This window comes from Sander vitreus, chromosome 2 (assembly GCF_031162955.1).
Source record: "Sander vitreus isolate 19-12246 chromosome 2, sanVit1, whole genome shotgun sequence".
Lineage (NCBI taxonomy): Eukaryota > Metazoa > Chordata > Actinopteri > Perciformes > Percidae > Sander > Sander vitreus.
This window is the reverse complement of record NC_135856.1, coordinates 25,254,616-25,266,834: the sequence shown is the minus strand read 5'-3', so window position 1 is coordinate 25,266,834 and position 12,219 is coordinate 25,254,616.

Sequence of the window (12,219 nt, the reverse complement as noted above, 5' to 3'; positions counted from 1 at the left end):
CCCGATACTGGTATCTGTGTCGGAACAATTCTTGTGAAAACACCAGGAATGAATACACAGACTGTACTGTGATGATAATCAGTGTTTCTAAATGTTTATTGACATCTCATGTCATCACGTTGTCAAACAGCTGCAGTGTCGCAGACTGTGGTTATCCCATAAAACCTTCATGCACGATACATTACCTTTGTTTTTTTATGTTGTTTTTCTCTCTGAGTTGATTAACAAACCACAGGGATTTCTGGCCTCATCTGGCCTTTCGTAGTGTTTGCCCTCCTTCTGAGTTTTACTACTCCAGCAGACTGGGCAGCAACTCCCAGGACCTTATCGTCCATCCTGTGTTCATGAGTAAAAGGGCTGTCAAAGGTTAGAGGGGAGAAGACTGACATCATCTGGCAGTGATAATGTCTCTGATTAGTGGCTGAGATATCATATGAGATGTGCCTTGAATGTGTATTTGAGTGTTTGTGATCTGTGTGTGTAGAAAACCTTGTAATATTGTTTTCTTCTCCTGATGATTAATAAAGACCTGGGCTCAGAGAAATGGTATTTAGTATAAGTATACATTTGGTATTTACTTTTAACCATTTACAGATACTGACTCAAACAAAGTGAATATGTTCTTAATACCCCACAGTTTAATGAGTAAGAATGAGGCTAAAAAACAGTTAACACAAAACCTATAACGCTAAAGAAACGATACTACCGTTGATTGCCATGCATGTTAAAATACAGCGATGTGATGGCTGTGATTCATGGGATATGCATATCTAAGCACCACTCAGACCAACTAGCCTCAAGCACTAAACTGACCTTTGACTTGTATAATGGGACCCTCATTCAGCCCTGAGGGTCAAAGGATACGTAGAGGCCCACCTGTGTAGACAATTAACACAGGAAGCTTGTTTTCAAACTGAAACACAACACTGAATAGATCATTTTTAATTATTTATATATGTATATGATTTACTGGTTATAGATTCCAATATGGTATGCTTTAACCGTTTAATTGCCTCTCTGTTGACTGCGTTATTGGTTATTGAATCATCCATAATGCTTCACAGATAATGCAATAAGTGTTTTCAATGTATAAATAAAAACTTTTGCATTGCCAGGTTGTAGGAACTCACATTTGACTGAAAGTCTCATTACCTGCAGAGCATCAGGTTTCACTAACCTTAACACACATGCATATTCATGAACTACCATTAATGAAAAACTGATGGCTTGTTGTAAAAGGTTCTGGGGTTTTCCAGTAGACAGAGTGAACATTAGCATTTATTTGGAGTTGTTGTTTCTGTCCACTCAATGAATGTAAGTCCAATACTCACATGGCTCTGCTTTGGCTTTCCTGAACTACTTAAAGTGCTCATATTATGCTTTTTGGCTTTTCCCCTTTCCCTTATTGTGTTATATATCTTTTTGTGCACATTATAGGTTTACAAAGTGAAAAAGCCCAAAGTCCACCCCAAAGGGACTTACCATCATCAACAGAAAACACTGTTCACAAACTGCTCCAAACAGCTCTATTGTAGTCCAGCCTTAACTTCTGTGACGAACTCGCCTAGCTGCTAGCATGGCACTCCCTCATGCTCTGCAACTGACAAGCTAGCAGTACTTACTGCGACTCCCAACAAAGATGGAACAGAAGTGAGATGTCTCACTCTGTAGTTAAAACATAGAGCTCAACTCACAGGGTGAAAAGAGGAGCTGCAGCAATGTGCAGTACAACAAAACTATGGTGTTGAAAATTAAACCACATAAACCTATTCTGGTACAACCTCTAAATACAATTATGAACCTGAAAATGAGCATAATATGAGCACTTTAAGGGGAAATTTCTGACTCTCTAGTCGCTTCACTTTGTCTTCAGTTTGTTGCTGTGCAGGTAGAGTACAATGGGTTTATTAGAGCCTTTTCCCTGAAAGAGAGACAACATTAATTGTGAGTGAAACAGTAAAGTTGCAGCATGGAAAACCAAAACAATGAGCTGAAAGATGCTAAAACGCTCTGTAGTGCTTAAAGGAACTATGAGGGTGATCATTTTCTGTGGGTTCATCGCTATGTGCAACCCCTCTCACATTACACATGCTTGTCATTGGATGCATTGTTTGCAACTATTGATAAGTGCAGCCTTAGCAACCTTAAAGAACTAGACAATAACACACTACCATTAACCAACCAACCAACGGATGTTCTCCTCTTACTGTAAATGTGTGCTCACAATCTGGCAACCCAGTTTTCTTTTTATGTATTGTAACAGCTTATGATTATGATTGATCTGTGTAGCATGAATACATGATTTATTTACCCTGAAATGAATCATTAGTGGCAAAAAACTTTTATAAACCTTCTATAAGATGCTGCTTACTGTAAAAATGACTAATTCCCAGAGTTACAATATCTACTAATAATGAACCCTATGCAATATACTGGGTTTTCCACACTTTGTCCTTTTGTGTCCACTGTTTTCATGCCCTGGTAGTAAAATTTCTGTTGGTTCCCTTCTTCTTTATGTGTTGCTCATGCAATCAGTCTCAGTGTAGAGTGAGTTATATTGACCAAACCTCCCACATTGGCTGGTGTTTCCTGCTCTTAAAGATCAAAGCTGAGGAAATGGGCACTGCCAGGCGTGCCAGGGAAGGGCTACCAAGTTACGTAATGCTTGTTTGGAGATATGGGTTATTAACCGCAGGCTCTGGGCTTTTATAATGCTATGTTCTTTTTGTTGGGTGTGTTTCTCTGAGAGATGTTTGTTTGTTGTTAAGTCACTGGGTTAGTAAATACTGATGATGGACGCAGCTTAAACAGTGCTGTTATGTGTGAAAATATACAATATCTTGAGAGAAAAAAAAACAGATATCAAGAGATGACCATTTAGCATATCAGAACTGGACTTCCCCATTGCTATTCAAAGGCAGCATTGCTTCATTGACATTTGCAAGAAATTGGAGATGACAGTGTATAGTATGGTAATATACTGAGACCACCACTAAAATGTTATGAAACAGCATGCCTATGATGATGGTGAAGTCCAGTGTAATTTCACAACAGTCGGACTGTAGCAAGCTTGAGAAATGTTTTGTTTTTTCAGCAATGAATATTCACGAGGATTAAGTACAGTCAGGAAGCCATTGTATCAACACTCAAATGACTTGCAAAGGGCATAAACTGTGTTCATGTCGATCCAGCTGAGTGCCAAAAAACAGCTTCCCGAAAACCATCAGCATGTCAAGACATCATCATCATCATCGTCATCATCATCATTTCCTGTTCTTGTTTACACTAAATGTTCTTCCAGAAGACAGGACTGCTGTGTGTGAAACTGTGATTATAAGAAATGTCAAAGACTATCAATAATGTATTTTAATGGTCTAAATGTTACCCATTTGTGCCAAGACAAGCCTGAAGTGAAATAAACCGTTTTATCAGTCACCCAGTTATAGTTAACGTAGCGTATACATCAAGTGTATGCACCAAAGCCTGAAACTTAATCTAGATATACACACAATACTCCAGTGTTACTGCTGCTGATTGAACAACCATATTGAATATATATACATATATATATATATATATATATATATATATATATATATATATACATATATATATATACATATATATATATACATACACACATATAAAACAACCTTTGAAATGTTCCATATGTGCATATATATATATATGTATATTGAATATAAATTGCTTTAATTTCTATATATATCATATATCATATATATCATATCAAAAGACACCAGATAGACATACAGTAAACATATTATCTTATTAAGAATTTTTCAATGTTCAGTAGTAATACTACCTAAAAGACACACAATACCCAAATTAGTACAGCATTTTTTTAATGCTTGATCTTGAATTTTAACTTTGTCTTGCAGCCAGGTGAAATATACATGTATGCATATACACAATTTGACATAAGACAGTGATAGCACCATCTAAAACCTGGAATACATCATCACTATCATTATCACCTACCAATAACTATGTGGAAAACTTATCATCAGACCGAAGAGCCATTTAAGGATTACATGTTAGTAATTCAGTTATAGTGATTGACGGGAAATACATTAGTCATTTCTAAAATCAGACCTATTTAATGAATGGATGATATTTCAAATCCGTATAAACATTTAGCTTTGTTTATTTTCACAACTGTTCCCTCTGTTCTGTATAATCATTTACATTAATTCCCACTTTTTTGTATCCTTTTCTTCAGGGACTTAAACACAGAAGTATGCAGTGACATTATATGCTAAATGTAATAATAATTAAAACAAAAAAAACACACACACACACACACACAAAGTATATTAAAACAATCCTGTGACATACATACTATACATACAACATACTAATTATTACATATAGAGTGTATATACCTAGACAAAGCAGCCACATGACAACTGCCGTTTGGAGCTTATTGTTCTCTATAAGACTGGTTTACAATTGAGATCCCACTACTCAGAGATGCTCCTAACCTTGTAAATATCTTATGTTACATAGTCCTGCTGAAGACAATTTGATTATATCTATTTTTGTTGAACTAACAACATCAAAAAATCCATACACTGACTCCCGTCTTTCATATTGAACCAACAACACAAACAAACAACAAGAAGCTGAGCAAGATCTATGCTTTGGAAGTCATTTTATTGCGATATAAAACATGTCATATATTTATTTATTGGTGAAGCATGTTAAGGTGCACTGAGGCCATGAGGTAGAGATCAGTGGAGCAGCATGAGAGACTTCCTGTGGTTAGGGACCCTCAGAGGAGAGTGTGAACATGTTTAGAAGTCTTGGATCACAGTACAGCCTACAGCCATACCTCCGTCTCCTTCTGGTGTCGTAGCCGCAGCAGCGAGGCTAATGACCCAAGTCTGCTGGCTCTCCGCTCAAATGGGCGACTCATCAATACGTCTGACCTGAGGATGGACTTGGAGCTCTGTATCAGCAGGAGGTCCACTGTTATTCAAGTCCATTTTCAAAGTATTGCTCACAACAGAGTAGCATTATAATTTGTTTCTTTAGTCTTGCTTTGTTAGACTTTCCTCCACAGCGCTTGCATTTCTTTAAACCAATCACAATCATCTTGGGTGGTGCTAAGCACCGAGCAGAGCCACAATGCCGCTGCAAAATGAAGGAACTTCTCTGGCTGGAACATGTGTACGTTCAAAAACTCAGATTGGACAGATAGTCTAGCTTGCTGTCTGGATTTACCCTGCAGAGATCTGAGAAAAGGTTAACCATAGTCCTCATAAATCTACCAGAGTTTAAAATGCCAACACAAAGAAAGCCCAAGGTAGCGGATATCCGGCCTAAATGAGGGAAATCTGGCGGATTTCAATTTGCAATCCCGGAAGTAGAATGTCGTGGATATAGACTAGCCGCGGGTGCCTGGAAGTTGTATTACAACAATACTGATGTAGGACCTATAGGAGCAAACACAGCAATACAGCATAGCCAATATAGAATACACAAAAATGTTACTTTCAAATCTATACATTTTGGATCAGTTTATCTCAGGCTATCATAAACAAGAATACCCTGCAAATTCAAGAGCTCCTCTTATCCAAAGCTCACTGTGTCCTAGGAACATTGTCATTCTGTTCCATAATAAAACATAAACAGAGCAAACGTGAAAAAGACCCGAGATGACCTCTGGCATAAAGAGGATGTGAGGCCACCCACTGGGAGTCTCTTCAATCAAAGACCTGGGTTGCTTGTGGTGTTGAAGGTGCAGGAAGACAGAGATGAATCTGTGCTCAACAATTGTTCTGATGTCCAGAATCCAGATCTCAAACTAGTACCCCCACCCCCCCACCCCCCCCCCCCCCACAGGACCCAATTCCCAGAGAGAACACATGCAGTCTCATGAAACATGTCCAATGAAAACAGTCACCTCGGTGACCTGCAGGGACCGTCAGTGTGGGCCTTCAAATCCTCAGGGGAGATCCCGTGGGCCGAGCATGGGATGATTTAATTACACTCGGAAAACATTGTTTGTGTGTGTGTGTGTGTGTGTGTGTGTGTATGTGTGTGCGTGTGTGCGTTTGTGTGTGTATCTATAGCGATGTTTTGCTTCCCTTACTTGGCTGAACTGTGTGTAGACCACCGCATCAGTTTGAACCGTGTCCTTCTTTCATGCTTCCTTCTAATTTCCAAGTACTCAACTGAAATAGAAAGAAGTGGCAGGAGCGCTTCTGGTATCCTTTTAACCACCGGTGCTCATTGAAGGGAATACAATTCACAAAAAGGAAGAAGAATTATGACCAAGAAAGTCATAAAAAAATGTCCAGGCACTCAAGGTTGGTTACTAAATAGTGATAAAAAAAAAGTCCTTCAATAAATAGGACAAGACATTAAAAATACACCAACGCGTGTCGGCTTGGAGGAGGACCCTCTTTTATGACTTTCTTGGTCATAATTCTTCTTCCTTTTACTCAACTGAAATACAGTATTTGATTGATAGGAATCTATGAGGGAGTGAAGAAGAAAACAAATGTGTGTGTGTGTGTGTTTTGGTGTCCGCGGCGGGCTGCTGGTGTGTGTTTACAGGACATAAAAATGTTTTTCAGAGACAGGGGACCGAGAAGAGATCAGAGCTGGTTTTGGTCTGGTTGAAATGTCGGCTCTTAACGAGCGCTGTGCCCTTTGTGTTTGTTCTCTTTATAGCCTCCACTCTGCAAAGAAATTGTGGAAGTATCTCACTATGACCGAAAGAGGCAGGTTTGTTGTCTAAGAAACATGTTTAAGTTTTATATTAATAAGATAAAATAGAGGTTCATTTTTAGTCTGAATCATATAATTTTTACCAAGACTATCTCATGCTCATGTGATGCACAATAACTGAGATTTTACATCCTGTAGAACCAAAAACATTACAGCAAATTATAGTTATTATAAATCTTGGCCATAATAAATCAACAGCTTCTGGCTAACCAATCATTTACAACAAACACCCCTATTAAAAGTTAATATTGTGTATCCTCTGTGCTACTAATGAAACCACCGACAATTCAGAATAAGATTTTAAAAAGCAACTGGGACACTTTTGCTTCGAAAGTAGTCCCCTCACCACACTTTGGTTCCAATGATCTCTTTCATTAACGAAACCTCCCAATACAAAACTATAAACATTAAAACTGCAAACAAGGAACATGGGGTGTACTGTAAAAAAGGGTAAGTAGTATAAAAAAAAAAATCTTAATCTTGAGGCAAACAAACTTACTGGCACAGACATGGCTGAAAGAATGTACACTAACCAGTCGGTCAAGAAACAGTGATTCTACTGTTTGGATTTATTATACATGCGGTGAGTCCCGGAGCTTATAAAAATGAACACATACTTCTACATTGTGACTGACGTAGGTTGAAGAGTGCAGACACTGATGAGCTAGCATTTTGTCCAAGAAATGTCAGCCAACAGATCTATCACGTCTCCATAAACATGTAGAGGTCTAACTTTCTTACCCTGAAAATCAGTGTTGATCTCTGGAGAACATATTTAGTGTTAGCACAGATAAGACATTTTCTCTGCATAACATTTGTTGTTGTCAGTAATTTAGCTTTTTTCTAGGGCTGTCAATCGATTAAAAAATGTAATCTAATTAATTACATACTCTGTGATTAATTAATCGAAATTAATCGCATACATAATTAACGGTGCCTGAACCGATACTTTTTAAGAAAGTAAAAAAAGAAAAGAAAAAAAAAAGGGTACTAAACAACAGTTGGTGACATCAAAGAACAGCTTGTTCATTGCTAAGACCATATGGTCAAAATTAAATTATTTAATAATAATGTATAACAATAACAATAACTTATTTCACTAGTAAATTGCTGTTGAACGACAAAAACAACAACCAGATAGGAAAAGGACATTTACAATAACTTCAAATGCACCACGAGGCTGTAGTTTACCAGTTTCATTGGACGCACCGGCTGTGTTGTTTCTCCGACGGCAGCTGCAGATTGTTACATCCTGGTGTTGAATCCTCTACAGTAAAACACAGTCACACTTTACACCGTTTAGCGTTAGCTGTCAGCATTTTAACCGTGTTTAATCCAGCTACTAGCTAGCGGTAGGCTAACGTTAGCTGCTGTCGAGTATTGTGTTAACTAGCGTCACATGCAGCGGTGTTTGTGTTTCCTGTAACGTCTGTTTCAGAGCAGCAGAGAGAAGCGCAGACATATCAGTAGCACCAGATTTTCGTCTGTATGCAGACGTCAATATGGAATGGATTAATCTGCGTTAATTTTTTTAATGCGTTATTTTTTCTCAGATTAATTAATCGAAATTAACACGTTATTTTGACAGCCCTACTTTTTCCCCATTCTTGATGACAAAATGCTAGTACAACTAAAAACCTTAACGCCTTGATGGCTTTGTGATTGCTTCTGTAGTGCATAATCGCAAACACATTACAGCTCCAATTGTACCCTCTACCCTACATGTGGTAGCACTTAATTGCTTTTAAAGGCTGGAATGAGTTTGGTCAGAAGAAAAAAGAGATTCAAAATAAAAGATCAAAAGGGTAGGGAATGCTAATTGTGGTTTCACTTGATGCAAGAAAATACAAATATACAACATTGTGCTCTCTAAACACAGAGCTGTATTTGCTTTCAGAGATGAATCCAGCAAAACATTTTGTGAAAATGACTTCTGTTCAAAATATTTTGACTTTCTCTGGCATTGTGAATATTTAATTTGGTTGTGATGAGTTTATTTTGTTATTTAGAGACGCTGATTAACTTTTTCAATCGCATATACGTACAGCATTTGCCTTCGAGTTGATCATTTATTAGTTTTGTTGGAAAATGTAATCATTAACATTAATGAAGCTAGTGCTCTCACTATTCTGTGAAGATAAAGTCGCATCAAGAGTGCTGAAAGAAAAAGGGGATACTCCACTGCAGAGGAAACTCTGCCATCTTAAACAACTTTGCTCCTACCACAAAAAAAGGGAATACACAGGGTCAAACCCTAGTGCGTATCATAGAGCAGCTGGACACTGCATGTGTTTGTGTTCCTCCTTAAACTGCATGGAAGCAAGAAAATGCCCCCATTAGTCACCCAGTAAACAATCTTGTATTAAAAAAATCCAAGAGCGGTAGGTTATAATATGGCTCTGACTGCCTCCATATGTCTATATGTCTGTCTAAGGTATTTGATATTTGAACCCTTCCTTTGATGCACCTTATCAGAGACGAACAGCTGATGTGTAATGACACTATAGGGCAGACAGATACGTAATCATTCAGCCGGCACAGTTGTCTGTGTGTTAAAGGACAAAAATGTGCAAAGTATATTTATATTCATGTCTATCGTCATGTTTATTAAAGTGGTGTTGTGGCAGTTGTAGTAACCGTACTTTGGATAATCCTTTCAGACCAATTTGTACCTGAACTTATTATAGCACACAACAACATGCTGTTAGCTCTTGCAAATGCCCTTGTGTTATGTGCTGTTATTGGCAATAAATAACTGGAGCAAAGACTTTAAGCAAAAAGAGACCCGCTTGAGACATGCGTGAGAAATTTCTAACCTTTCCCAGGGTTCAGTGGGGCTTGGCTCTCTGCCTAGAAACGTCTGGATGATGTTCGTGCCTTTTGATTTCTAATATGTCAAAGGAGAGTTTCTATAAACACTGATAAAACAATTTAGAGAATGAGAGAAGTCATAATTTAACACTACTTCTAAATTATGATGAAATATAAATGTCTAAACCAGTTGTTCTCAAGCTTTTTGGCTTTTGACCCTCTAAAACAGAGGTGCCCAAATTCCTTTATATGAAAGGCCAAAATGCATCTGGATGGAAGGCCATGGGCCAAAAATAAAGGTTAATGTCGAAGAATAACGTAATTCTTCGTAGATAAAATTCACGTATTTAATTTATTTACTTAATCTAATAGGGAAGTTTACCAGCAATGTGCTTTACATTGCCGTAAATGTCAGATTAAGTACTTTTTAGCTGCATAAAAGGTGTGTTTCGTAATCATTACAGTTAGGATTTTACAGCACTTTCAAAATAAACATGAGCATGTCAAATGCCATTGCGGGCCAAAACAAAGGAAGCATGGGCCAAACTTGGCCCGCGGGCCCTAAATTGACGGCCTTGCTCTAAAACAAAAGTCAAATCGTGACCCCTTTGTAAGGGTTATTTATTTTCATGAGCTATGAGCAAAGAGTGATCTTTTGTTTTACCTTTTCAAAATGTTATTTTGAATTAATTAGTCTGAGCAGTAGTGGTAGTGTGCTCATCCCCACCGGTGAAGTGCAGGGCAAAAAGGGGCTGGATACAACTGAAAAGAATGAAATACCCGCACTCTGCTAATACTCCCATACGTTAATTGTGCTGCAACGTTTCGACCCGGCTGGGTCTTCCTCAGGCAAAATCAAGGAAGGCCAAGCAGGGGTCGAAAAGTTGCAGCACAATAAACGTATGGGAGTATTAGCAGAGTGCGGGCGTTTCATTCTTTTCAGTTGAATTAGTTAGTTTGCCAGGCCAGAAGATGTAAAACTATCCAGTAGCAAAGATAAAATACGCATGTTATGTAGAAAACATGACCTTTTTCATTTTTTCCTGTCATTTTAATCATCTTGTAAGCCTTCAGATCTATCTTGCGGCCCATTGGGGGACGTCCCACGCCCAGGTTAGGAACCATTGGACTAAACATTAGGTCTAGATGTGTGAGGCCAAATCACTTCAGCTTTTCTCATTATTGGATATAAACTTTCTGTAAACATTTTTAGTTTTTTTCTCTCTGGTTTTATTTTTCTTCTCTTACTTCTACTCTTCTACATGTTGTGGAGACTTTAATCTAGCTACATGTTGATGATGTTTTAATTTTGTCATAGAGCCATTTTGGAGGGTTAAATCTTTTTGTCCAGTGATGTGAATTCTTTGATGCTCAATATCTTACTATTTGACTATATGATGTCTGTGGGAGCTTTTTTTTTTCTTCTTTTTTAAAAAAAATATTTTGTGTTTTAAGGAAATGACCACTAGATGTCATAGTTGCTTGGTCTTCAGGAACATCTAGGAGTTTGGTTACAAATCTTTCCAGACCTTCCGCTCTGCTGAGAAAAACACTGATCAGGAAAGAAGGTTGCTTCCAGAGACTTTTTGTACTATTTTTAAACAAGCTTGTAAAATCAGATATTTCTAATATTACACTTAGATAATGTCAATTAGACGGATTCACAGTTGATTTCAACACTTTTCAATTAGACTTTTGCAGAAATACACAAATGGCCACAAATGCAGTAGAAATGCTTTTAATGTAATTAAACATCATGTTTCTGATCGGTTTCAACGTTGTCTAATGCTTTTTTTAAACATTCAAAAAAACATTTGAACTTCATGAATGGAATCAAATTAATTCTTTTTTTTTTTTTTAGGATATCACAAGCCTTACAGTAATATTTACAGGGTTTTAAAAAAAAATCTAAAATCGATTGTTAATGTCATGCTAACAGGCAATCATTCATATTTTGTGTGTAAAAGTCCTGCATTAAAGCCGAAAAAGTCTGCCTTTAACATTTCACTTTACTTCTGCACAGTTGGAACAAAAAGAGGCTATCAGCCCCCACATTATATCCCCCCCCCTCCCTTCCTCCCCCTTCCTCCTGTCTTGCTTCTTCAATTTCTCCTCTGTCTAAATTTCTCTCACTGTGCATCTCTCCATCTTTCCAATTCAAGTCAGACAGATGCCTCTCCGGAACTTCAGAGCTGTGGAGTGGAAGTGATGAAAGCCACAAGCCGGGTCCCACTGCAAGACCCCAGCTCCTCGTCTGCCAGCACAAACTCCCTCATTTAGAAGCACATCCTGGAACTGGGGCTGCTTTTTAATTAAAGCCTTAGTGGATTGGGCGAGACTTAGTAGAGGTTGCGAGGGAAACTTTAAAGTTGCACTTGACAGGTATATTTAAGTTCACCAAGTTTGACCAGATGGAGCATGTATATTGTATAAGTCTTTGAATATGGTGGTGGTGGGGTGGAAAGAAATATATCAAACAAGCAAAAAGAAGAAATAAAATCATCGAGGGGGAGAAAAAGGAAGAGTTGAAGGGTGGGTGTTAGTTGAGGGATGCAAGCATGGGGTGGGGGTTTGGGGGGGGGGGGTGCAGCGTATAGGGGAGCCCAAAGCAACTAGCAGGGAGCAAGCAAAGCACAGCCTTCTGGGTGAATG